We start from the raw sequence: 8,575 nt of genomic DNA, 5'->3' as shown, positions 1-8,575 counted from the left end.
GTGTTGAAAATAGATGGACATTCATATTTTAAAACTTCAACTTCTGTGTGAGACTAAAGCAAAAAATGTTTATTTTGTACAAAATTTATATTTTGACTAGTGCATTTCCTAATACAGCTTAATAGAAAACCGTAAGTGCATGGATCCTTGAATAGGCCATGAAATTTTGTTGGTTTGTCCAGTGTGATGTCCCAATAAATCCCAGAGTGATTTGAACAGTGATTAAAGAAGTATTTGCAAATTACCCTTGGGGGAACGGGGAGAAACGGGGAAAATTCAACTCCCCCATTTGGAGAATTACTGATACTCTCACAAGAATGGGAAAAACCAAATTAATAGGCCAAACCCTCAATCTTGGGGTTTTTTTATATGAAACTTATCCGTGCAAAGGATAGGCTAAGCCTACTTAAAATTAGGCCTAATAAATCACCCCCAGAGAACTTCTTTTGTTGCTCAGATGTGTCCTATCTTTCTGTCAGCCAACACAGTAAGCTAATTCACTGTCCTTTCACTCTTTACATGGGACATGACTTCCAGGGGTGTAAACCTCCCTGGCAATGTGGGACAGAAATCCAAGAATTAGCTGGGACTCAGCATCAAGGGACTGAGAAAACCTTCGAAACTGAAAGGGGGAAGAGAGAACTGAGACAAAATAAAGTGTCAGTGGCTGAGAGATTTCAAACTGAGTCGAGAGATTATCCTGGAGGTTATTCTTACACATTATATAGATACCCCTTTTTTAGTTTAAGGTGTATTAAAGAAGCTAGAAGGAAGTGCCTGAAATCATAGAGCTGTGTTCCAGTAGCCATGTTTCTTGAAGATGATTGTATAATGATATGGCTTTTGCAATGTGACTCTATGATTGTGAAAACCTTGTGTCTGGTGCTCCTTTTTCTGTGGTATGAACAGGTGAGTAAAAAATATGGTTTAAATAACTATATAATAGGGGAACAAATGTTAAAATAAATTGAGTAGATTAAAATGCTAGTGATCAATGAAAGGGAATAGTAAGGGACATAGAAAAATAGGGGAAACAAAGGTTTAAATATAGTGGGTAGATGGAAATACTAGCAGTCAATGAGAGAAAGGGGCAACGTGTATGGTATGTATGAGTTTTTCCTTTTTTCTTTTCTTTATTTTTTTCTGGAGTGATGCAAATATTCTAAAAAATGATCATGGTGAGGAATATACAATTATGTGATGATATTGTGAGTTGCTGATTATATACCAAGAATGGAATGTTCATATGTTAAGAATGTTTGAGTTTGTATGTTGTTGTCTTTTCAATAAAAAATAAAATAAAAAGAACTCGTTGGACTTGAACATATAAAGATGTAATAGATGTGAAAATACTAGCATGACAATGAATCAATATTGTAGCAGAGTGTCTAATTTTAATGGAATTTGGTTAAAATCAACTGTTTTAATTTAAGTTGCATATTGTTATGCCCAGAGCAATACTTAAGCATATAATTCAATATTACAATTAAAATCCAACAATGGAGTTAAAATGTTGTATTAGGAAATATGTACTTTAGATTAAGGAAAGCAAAAGAGAAGCAGTATAGGAACTCAAACATATGAGATATATAGAAAATAAGTAACAAAATGAAATACATAAATCTAATGATATTAGTATTTGTGCAAACTGTAGATGAATTAAAAATTCTAATCAAAATGCAGACACTAACAAACTAGATACCAAAACAGATCCAAATACATATGCTGTCTATGAAAGGGACACAATAGATTCAGAGTCAAAAATATGATTAAAGTTAAAGGATGGAAAATTATATGTCATGCAAGTAAAAATCAAGGAGAGTAAAAGTAATTGTACTTATAAGGGACAAAATAAATTTTATACAATATGACTAGAGACAATGTAGTGTATTTAATAATGATTAAAAAGCCAATTCATCAATATAATTTTACCATTACAAATTCACAATACATATGCAGAGATCAGTGGAACCTCAAAATACATAAGCAAAAAAGGACAAGATTGAAGGCAAAATGGACAATTTAGAGTTAGTAGTTAGAAACATCAACACTCCCTCTCTGCAAAAGAACAACTAGAAATCAGCAAGGATATAAAGCATAAAGTTTGGAAAGGATGAAGTAAATCTGTTTTTTTCATAGACACTTAAAACTTCCTATAGATATGTCTAAGGATCTTATAAAAATATGCAAAATTAGTAAATTTATCAAGGTTGAAGGGGAAAATTGACTTCAAAAATTTATATTTATTATTTCAAATCAGCAGCTAATAATCAGAAAATGAAATTAAGAAAGCAATTCCTTTCACAACAAAATCAAACCAGATAAAATACTTGGAAATTTAACAAAAAATGTAAAACATATACACTGAATACCTCAAAAGTTTGCCAAAAGAAATTAAAGCTCTCTATAATGGGAGATATGTCATGAACAAGGATTAGGAGACTCAAAATTTGTAAGATAGCAATTTGCCACAAATTGATTTATAGTTTCAATGCATTCACTTTCAAAATCCCAGCAGGATTTTTGTAAATACTGTCAAGCTGATTCTAAAATTCATGCAGAAATGCAGTGGCAGAAGTAGAATTGTAATAACATTTTTAAATGAAGAAGTCAGAAGGAGAGCTCATACAACCTGATTGCAAATCTTACTAATAAACTTGTGCTGGTTTGAATCTGTTATGAACTCCAAAAAGACCCTGTTCTTTTAATCCACTCTTGGGGGCAGACCTATTGAAGATAGGAGATTTTGGTTAGGTTATTTCAAGTGAGATATGACCCAGCCCATTCAAACTGGGTCTTAATCCTTTACTGGAGCCCTTTATGAAAGGATAAAAGGCAGAAGTTTGGAGAGAGAAAAATGCCCACAGGAACTTCAGGAGAGAGCCATTTTGAAAACAGAACCTAGAAGACCAGCAGATATCACCATGTGCCTTCTATGTGACAAAGGAACCCCAGATGCCAGCAGCCATTCATCAGAGAAGTTATCTTCCTCTTGATACCTAAATTTGTACATTTTCATGGCCTTGGAAATGTAAATTTGTAAACTAATAAATCACCATTGAAAAGCCAACCCACTTCTGGTATACTGCATTCCTGGCAATTTTAGCAAACCAAAAGAAAACTTCATTAATTTAGGTAATGTATCATTGCCATAAGAATAGATATAAAGTCATGAAATAAAGCCATTTATATTGGGACAGTTTTGGGAAAAAGATGCCAAGTCAATTTAGTGAGGAATTTATGTCATCAATAATAAAAAACTTTGATTTTCAAAAGACAAAAGATTCTATATAGAAAACAAAAGAACAAATCACAGAATGGGATAAAATACTTAAAAAGTACATGTCTGGTAAAGAACATGTATCCAGAATACATAAAGAACAATTGCAGCTCAATAAGAAAGAGACAAATAATCCAATTACAAAATGGGCAAATGATTTGAATGGATATTTTAGCAAATATATATATATATAAATTACTAATAAGCATCTACAATTAACTTCATTACCATTAGACACTAGGTACATGCAAGTTGAAACCAGAACATGTTGCCTATAGACACTCATTAGAATGGTTCTAATCAAAATGACTAATACAGTGAAATGTTGGTGAGGTTGTGAAGAAATTAGAACCCTCATATATTGCTGGTGAATATGAAGACTTTGAAAAAAATTTTGGTAGTTTTGTAAAAGGTTTAAGATAGACTGACCAATCACCACAGCGATTTCAATCCTAAATATCAAGCAAAAAGAAATAAAGACATATGTATACAAATGGGACAAATACACAAATGTATCTGTGAGCCTTAAATGATATTTAAGCTATAAATTCATAGAAAATAAAGCATAACACATATTATCCTGTATTTTCTTCATGCGTCCCATCTCTATTTTCTTGCTCACTCTCTCTCTCTTTTTTTTGTTTGCATTAGTCACATTTCATTCTTTTCCCATATGAGTATCCCATTACTGGAGCACTATTTGTTGAATTTTTGTTTGTTTTCTCTTTCTTTGTCTGCTTATTTGCTTGTTTTGGGAAGTGCATGAGCCAGAAATTGAATCCAAGTCACCAAAGAATAGGCTGATACCATCCAGAACAATCCTGTTAGCTGGGAAGGCAAGTGGCTGGAGTTCACTGGGGTCTTTGGCTTCAGGGCATCTTTGTCAACTGGGAAAGCACATGGTGATGTCTGTTAGCTTTCTCTCCATGTTTCTTCAACAGCTTTTCTGAGGGTGTTTTCTTTATGTACCTCCAAATGTCCCTGGCAGTGTGGTTTCTGTTGGTTCTGTTGGCTTTTTCCACAATGGTTACCTCTTATAGGGCTCTGGTAAGCAATCTCACCTTGAATGAGTTACTACCTACAACTGGTGAGTTTAATCTCCATGGAAACACTAAGAAAGATCCCATTCAAAAATATTGAATGAGGATTAAATTACATGGCTTTTCTGGGGAGAGGACAGTTTCAAACCAGCACAATATAGACTTGATACAACTTTATCATTAAAATTTGAGTGTTTTAACCTTCTATCTCTACTTCAGGGTACAAATGAACTCAAACCTTTTCTGGTATTTCTTCACATATCAGGTACATGGCTGATCTAGAAGCTCAAACACTTGTCAGTAAATTGATTTTGATGAATGATGATCATCATTCTCCTTCACTAGAAATGCTCAGCATGGTTACATGTATACTTACAAGTTAGCATATTAATTTATTAACAAATCAGATTGAGCCATCAATGCTTAAATTAGGAAGTAATTATTTTATTTAACTTGAGAATTCATCAAAAAAGCTATCTTCAGTGTATAATAGTTAGGGCTGAGCTTAACATATTTCATTAGTCTTATTTGACAACATACAATTTAATGGTCTCCTAAGTACAACTTCTTAAATCTAAAAGTGATCATTTGAGGACGATTTTAATAGCTGATAAAACAATTTGTTTGTTCGGACAAATATTGTTCTTTATCACATGGTCAAACTTATTCCATATTTCAATTGAAGGTCAAGCTAGGAAATAATTTGACAAGGTCAAAAATTGACTCTGTGTATTAAATAATACAAAAAAATGGTTACAATTTTATAACATTCTGTGGGCAAACGTATGTTAAGATGGAAATATAATAAAACAAATTGGAAAATGGCAGTGAATGTGGGGCTGAAATAAAATGCTATATATTAACTCAAAGTCTCAGTTATCATCAAGATAGTTTTCTCCTACATTTCCATTCTCAAGCCAAGGAAAAGAACACATTGACATAAAAACTACACTAAATATGTAAATATTAAGGCAAACTCAAAGACACTCTATTGCAATTTCCTATTCTTCTGAGTCTAATTTTATCTTGAATAATTATATTTCTTCTGATAGAAATATTATGACAAAAGTTTTGATGTCTGTACCCAAAAATGTAACTCAACAATGGAAGCCACTTGTAGTTAAAACAGTTCTATAGAATGTTAATTTGATTGACTATATATATTTTCAGGTTTAGTTCTTTGATTACTTTTCAAAAATTGTCACTCAAATTTAATGTCATAATTGCCTCTTGAGCTCATTAAATATAAGGTTCATTCATCTTTATCTGGTTATTCTGTTTTTATGTCCAGGATGTAGTCTGATCACATGTATATAATCAAAGTTGTAGAGTAGATACTGGTGAACACTCACTGATCAAGAAATAGAAAATTTGTAATCAAAATAAACTTTTTCCTTTTACCACATGAAGAACTTTCCTGAATATAGTCATTTACATGTCTAAGAATGCCACAATCCAACACATTTATTACACATAAAAAACAAGACTGATACTTCAAGTAGAGAGAAATGAAAATCTTCAAAATCTAATGAACCTATTAATCAAGTAATGCACAACATGAAAACCATTTACTTATGGTGTGTCTTATATCTTTCTTAAAAAGCCATAAATTCTATTAATTAGAATAAAATAATTTCCATTGTATTCTGATTCCTAGAATTCAAAATTTAAATACCATAGGTTAAATTTTTCCATTAAAAAAATTGACAAGTTTAGGGCAGGCCATGGTGGCTCAGCAGGCAAGAATGCTTGCCTGCCATGTCAGAGGACCCAGGTTCGATTCCTGGTGCCTGCCCATGTAAAAAGAAAAACATATATATATATATATATAGAGAGAGAGACAAGTTTAGTGAATTTTATTTAAATATACTTAGTCCAATTTGGTTAACTTAGTGATAACAAGGATTTTAGCAATCTGTTATTATAGTACTTTGCAATGTTATCATTAACTATTTCCAACAATCCATATATAGAAGGTAAGAAAAAAGACAAAGCATAAGATTGGTTTGTTTTTTCATCCATATTTTGTTGCACTATTCAAATTTACTTGATTTTTAATTGTATATCTCCCTCGACTACTAGAAATATTTATCACAAACTCATTACCTCTTATTCCTGGGCAGAGTTAGTGAATGCCCTATTTATCAGTCATACAACATCAAAAAATTCACCTCATTTTTAAGTTCAATTTTGCTCAAATTCTAGCCTCTTTTAATTCCCAGGTTTGCCTGTAACCCTATAATTTGACTCACAGATAATCAGAAGAACTTCCTGAAAGTGAAACATATTACAGTGGCAAACAGTACAGCTCAAGAATCCAGTGCAATATTTATGGCATGTTATTTGGGCATGTTAATCACTTTGACATTCTGTGGCATAATGGCAGCTTACCTCAACAATCTCTTCATTCATTAAAGGGTTCTAAAATTACATGGATTTAACAGAGGGACATGGATTTTTAAAGGCAGTTTTCACATCTTTATTCCACAGACTATAGATTAGGGGATTCAGCATAGGTATCACCCGAGTATAAAACACAGAAGCCATTTTATCAGTGTCTAATGAATGGTTAGTTCTAGGTTGCAAATACGTGAATAGCAGTGTCCCACAGAAAACTGTGACTGCCATCATATGTGAACCACATGTGGAGAAGGCTTTTTTCCTTCCTTCGGATGAATGCATCTTTAGAACAAACAAGACAATGTTGATGTAGGATACTGAAACCATGGTTATGGAGAAAAAAAATTGGTGGCTGAAAAAATAAAGACTACTGTTCTTGAGAAATATGTATCAGAGCAGGACAAAGCTAAGAGAGGAACATTATCACAGTAGAAATGATTGATTACATTGGAAGAACAATAAGACACAGAAAATACACATGATGAAACCACTATAGCTGTAAAAAACTATAGAGGTATGTGAGGGATACCAGCAGGAGGCAGATCCTGTGAGATATGACCATGATGTAGAGCAGGAGATTACAAATGGCCACATAGCAGTCATAGGCCATCACAGTTAGCAAGAATATCTCAGACACAGTGAAAAGCAAGAAACCACTCATTTGGGTGGCTCATTTGTAGTAGGGGTGGTTTTCTTCTTTACCAAGGAATTAATCAACATTTTAGGGGCACTTTCATTTGAATTGCCAACATTGATGATAGTCAAATGCCAGAGGAAAAAATACATACATGTTTGAAGTTGAGAGTCAATGCTGGTAAGGATGATGATACACAGATTCCCTGCCAATGTCAGCCCATAGATGACCAGGAATATCAGGAAGAAGGGAATTTGGAGTTCTGGACACTCTGAAATCCCTATGACAATAAACTCAGCAACTCGTGTGAAATTTTCAGAGGCCATGTAAAAGTTTGGAAATTCATCTGTTTGGATAAGTAAAGAAGTGGTTATTAACCCTCAGGAATTATTTTCTATGATTACATTTAGATGTCTAGGACAACTCCTAGCAGCTAAAATGAGATATCCCTAAATTATATAATATTCTAACTCATTTATTAAACTTTAGCCTTTATATTTGAAAAACTTTGCAATCATTTGGAAAATTGGATGTAATTCTGCATAAGGCAACATTTTGAGAAAGTCTCTTTGCTTACAATCTTATAAAATTGTGACTATGTTTTAATTTGCAACCAATGAAGCCAAGGTTAATATCTTAAGTCTCTGGCACTGAGTGACAAATACTAGAGGAATCAAATATGGATCCATATGATTCTTAACCTGATATTTCTTGCTTTATCTCAATAATAGATCATTCTACCCATAACCTGCTTCATTCTCTTTATTCATCTAGCTAAAATTTAAATTACCAATTTTGTCATTCATATGTTACCTTTTTCCTTATTTTCCAGTTGTTTACACAGATAAGAATACAGGAAGATATATCTGCAAACTTATTTTTCAGATTACTGATTTTTCAGCTTAAAAATGTTATCTCTGAAATCTTATCATTTCTGTACTTCTTTCCCACCGTGATTTATTGTATACTACTTCCTTTTCCTCCATCATGATTTTTTCTCTTCTTGCAATTCCTTATATTTTTTCTACTGTTTTATTTTTAAACACTTTTTATTATAGAATTTCATATTGTTAATTTTTAAATTTATAGAATATATCTAGCCTTAATATTCAATATTTTACTTAAAAACAATATTTTGAAATTTTAATAATAATAAACACCATTATTTTACAGTGTTTCTATGACAATTTATATACGTATTTTCCAGAGTGAGGATGTTAT

The 8,575-nt window shown here is 32.4% G+C and overlaps 1 pseudogene; it reads right to left on the bottom strand.

Moving 5' to 3' along the window:
• Positions 1-6,747: 6,747 nt before the first annotated feature.
• On the bottom strand, positions 6,748-7,680 carry LOC143680383 (olfactory receptor 8J1-like; annotated as a pseudogene).
• Positions 7,681-8,575: the final 895 nt, after the last annotated feature.

This window comes from Tamandua tetradactyla, chromosome 4 (genome assembly GCF_023851605.1).
Source record: "Tamandua tetradactyla isolate mTamTet1 chromosome 4, mTamTet1.pri, whole genome shotgun sequence".
Classification (NCBI taxonomy): Eukaryota; Metazoa; Chordata; class Mammalia; order Pilosa; family Myrmecophagidae; genus Tamandua; species Tamandua tetradactyla.
This window is presented reverse-complemented; position numbering and strand designations above follow the sequence as displayed.